The sequence below is a fragment of the Pseudophryne corroboree genome, chromosome 3 (genome assembly GCF_028390025.1).
Source record: "Pseudophryne corroboree isolate aPseCor3 chromosome 3, aPseCor3.hap2, whole genome shotgun sequence".
Taxonomy (NCBI): domain Eukaryota; kingdom Metazoa; phylum Chordata; class Amphibia; order Anura; family Myobatrachidae; genus Pseudophryne; species Pseudophryne corroboree.
Window position 1 is genome coordinate 554,292,057 of NC_086446.1, and position 4,446 is coordinate 554,296,502.

At 43.7% G+C, this 4,446-nt stretch overlaps 1 pseudogene; it reads left to right on the forward strand.

The window, feature by feature from the left end:
- Positions 1-226: 226 nt before the first annotated feature.
- LOC134893857 (5S ribosomal RNA) lies at positions 227-345 on the forward strand (annotated as a pseudogene).
- The last annotated feature ends 4,101 nt before the right edge of the window (positions 346-4,446 follow it).

The following is a 4,446-nucleotide window of genomic DNA, read 5'->3' on the forward strand; positions in this document are numbered from 1 at the left end:
ATCATGTGTCTTCACGTCATGTTGCCTTTTATTTAATAGTGCAAGGGGTTAATTAGAATTGTTTGTGCTACACCTGGTTTCAATCAGGTGTGATTGTGTTGGCCACTTCCACTGGCCATTCTACCCTATTTGCGGCTATTTAGATTATATGAGTTGTAAGAGAACTTTATACCTTTTGTATAATTACTGTTGATAGCGCCTGACTTCAGTACTAGTATTTTGAGTCCTCTACTATCATACCACGCCGCTAATGCCCGATCTCGTTCGATCTTGGAAGCTAAACGGCGTCGGGCTGGGTCAGTACCTGGAGAGGAGACTCCCTGGGAATACCCGGTGTTGTAGAGTAGGAACTACTCCTTTTTATTTAAAAGGTGAACACCAACAGCAGTATCACCACTAATCTTTTTTCCTCCTTTTGTTCTGTTAATTAACAGTTCAGCGTCAGACTCCAACTATAGTAACATATATCTAAAATACGTGGGTAATCCTAGCAACTGGTCGCCAGCCAAGTGTACAACATAGATCCAACCATATTGGTTCTTTGAAGATACACCTATTACACATTTCTTTCCTTCCTTGGATCCATCAAAACAGAATTTATGTACTGGTCAGGGGAGACGGCTGTTAGACAATCCAGTGTCTGCAACCTCTCTAAAAATAGACCAGAACATTTTAACATTTTTCATATATTCTTTATTCTCTTTCTTATTTCACATTTGGATCATAGATGGGTAACGGTTTTAACTTTGAATAATAAATGGATGTTTTAAATATCTTCCTGACACATATTTGAAGAATTTTCTTCTTTGTATAAGAGTGCGCCCACACAAGAGCTTTCTTTTTCTCCTGTTGTTAGTAGGTGATGCAGGGCAGTCAGGAGCGATAGCTGACATCTGGTCCGGACTGAAGGACCTGCTAACAATTAATGTCTACTGTCACTGCATATGATTTTGTCACCATTGAAAGAATGGTGGAGGATTATATGAGTGACAGCATCACTGTAGGCATGTCAGACAGTCTGTACCTATACTGGCAGGAAAAAGAGGCAATTTGGAGGCCCTTGCACAAACTGGCTTTATTTTACCTAAGTTGCTCCCCCCCTACAGTGTGTACTCCGAAAGAGTGTTTAGTGCATCCGGTAACCATGCCAGCGATCGGCGTAGGAGGTTACTTCCAGAAAATGTGGAGAAGATGATATTCATCAAAATGAATTATAATATATTCCTCCATGATTCATGATGACATTTACCAACAATTGCCTCCAGAAAGTACACAGGGACCTGTGTTGGTGGATTCCAGTGGGGACGAATTAATACTCTGTGAGGAGGGGGATGTACACAGTGAAAGGGGTGAGGAATCGGACGATGAGGAGGAGGTGGACATCCTTCCTCTGTAGAGCCAGTTTGTGCAAGGAGAGATTGATTGCTTCTTTTTTGGTGTGGGCCCAAACCAACCAGTCATTTCAGCCACAGTTGTGTGGCAGACCCTGTCGCTGAAATGATGGGTTTGTTAAAGTGTGCATTTCCTATTTATACAACATCAGGGTGGGTGGGAGGGCCCAAGGACAATTCCATCTTGCACCTCTTTTTTTATTTATCTTTGCATCATGTGCTGTTTTGGGACTATTTCTTTAAGTGCCATCCTATATGACACTGCAGGGCCACTATGAGGTCACCGTGAAGCAGGTGGGCAGGCTCATATACTGGCCAATATATGCCAAGAACCTCAAATATTATATTATGGTTATAATAATTTTAATGGTGTATGGTGCACCTGCACCCTTTTTCCTATGTTGTAGTATTACAGTACTTAGTCCCAGCAAGGTAGCACATCCCATTATAATAAGCTAGAGTGTGCAGTCCAGGCCCCGTTTCCATATAGTCTATATTATGTGTGTGTATACACACCTGAGGGATTGGGACAGCCCTCATCTCTGGATTAGCACCCCACCCACTGCCTCTCAGGCTTTTAAACAGGGAACCAGCACATTCTGACTGCACAAAAGACATAGGTATGATCCTTTTAATTATATACAAAGTCAGTTTGGAGGTGAGCTTTTGGGGCGTGGAGCTCCCTATATTGCTCTGGCTGAGCCACCTTGGGGCATCACCACCTTACATTTACTTTTAACACTTATATCACATTGTGTTTGTTTTATATTTATGTAGCTTTTTTCACATATTGTTTACACTTATAACACTGCTCAGCTAAACTTCACATTGTAACACTCTGACACTTTACTGCTGTCCTCTTCTTTTCTTTCACATTCAGCAGCCTCTTTCATTTGCTTAACACTGATATTTTACTCATATCCTTTTTCTGTGTGATGCCCTGGGGTGGTTTGGCTGGGGTGGTCTGGGGGTGCTCTGCGTCCCTGAGGTGAACCCCTATAGTGTTGGGGACCTGTCCGATGAGGTCACCGTGAAGCAGGTGGGCAGGCTCATATACTGGCCAATATATGCCAAGAACCTCAAATATTATATTATGGTTATAATAATTTTAATGGTGTATGGTGCACCTGCACCCTTTTTCCTATGTTGTAGTATTACATTACTTAGTCCCAGCAAGGTAGCACATCCCATTATAATAAGCTAGGGTGTGCAGTCCAGGCCCCGTTTCCACTCCTAGATGGGCCAGGTGTTTGTGCCACCCACTTGGGTCGCTTAGCTTAGTCATCCAGCGACCTCTGTGCAAATTTTATGACTAAAATATTGTGAGGTGTGAGGCGTTCAGAATAGACTGGAAATGAGTGGAAATTATGGTTATTGAGGTATGTAATACTATAGGATCAAAATTACCCCCAAATTCTATGATTTAAGCTGTTTTTGAGGGTTTTTTGAAAAAAAAAACACCCGAATCCAAAAAACACCCGAATCCGTCAAAAATTCTTAAGGGAGCTCTTGCCAAAATGTGTCCAAATCCAAAACATGACCGTGGAACCGAATCCAAAACCAAAACACAAAACCCGAAAAATACCCGCTGCACATCTCTAGTTTTCGGGCATAACTCTGGAATGCCAGGAGCAATTTACACTAAACTTGGTACACATATGACTTACAATCTGGAAAAAAATACTGTGTGGGTAAGGCACCCCTAGCACCCCTAGGGGTGTGGGTGGGTAGGGGGGGGACATGTAACAATCCAGTTTTCGGGCATAACTCTGGAATGACTAGTGCAATTTACACCAAACTTGGTACACATATGACTAACAATTTGGACCAAAATACTGTGGGATTAAGACACCCCTAGCACCCCTCCGGGTGGGGGTGGGAAGGGGGTGATATGTAAAAATCCATAGTTCTCGGCATAACTCTGGAATGCCTGGAGCAATTTACACAGAGGCAAACATGGATATGGGCAGAGGCACCCACAGGTAAGGATAGAGGCACACAAGGGTAGGGGCAGAGTCACCCATGGGTATGCGCAGAAACACAAGGGTCAGGGCAGAGGCACCCACAGGTAAGGATAGAGGCACACACGGGTAGGGGTATAGACATATGGGTAGGAGCAGAGGCACATACGGGTAAGAGCAGATGCACACACCAATAGGGGCAGAAGCACATACAGGTGGGGGCAGATGCATACTTTAGTTTTGAAGCTAAGCAATGAGACCAAGGGCCCTTTGACATAGATTCAGCCTGCACACCTAACATATGTAACGTACAGCAGGCGGAGCTTGGCCTTTCATCCCAGCATTTACAGCACTAAGCAGGGCAGCATCAGAGGTGGGACCAGGGCCAGATTAACAATGGGGCAGATGGAGCTCCAGCTCCAGGCCTCCGCATAAAAATAGGCCCATCATCATGGCAGCATGATGATGACCAGCCACCCATAGAAAATTGTGCATTTTTTGTATTTTTATGTACGTAGGAAAACAGTGGAGCTAAAAGTACAGGTAGTGTACACACCGACATGGCTCTGGGCCCACCCACACCCTTACTGATCATAGCTACCCCGCAATCCCACAGCAGGCCTTTGAACATTTTCAGCTCCAGGTCCATGTGGACCTTAATCTGGCCCTGGGCGGGATGGGGCAGAGATGGAGGCAGATTATTCTCCTCTGCACTAGCATTTTGACAGCATCAATCTGGGAAAGCCCAGAGGTGCGGCCTGACAAAGATTGGCATTTTATATTTATATATATATATATATATATATGTGTGTGTGTTTGTGTGTATGTATGTGTGTGTTATTTTATTAGAGAGACTAATAACTTTGTACTCCTGGAAAATTACAGCAATTTTATTTGTTTAAAAATAACAGTTGGAGAACCTGGTGTATATATAAATATATATATATATACAAACAAATCTAGAAAACCACAGCACTCGCCACCCCAGAAGCGGGGTGCAATATCTGCACTCACCACTCATAGGGTGGGGTGCATGCAGCCCATGGCCACCGACCAAAATATATACAAACAGAAAGTTCAGCACTCACCATAGC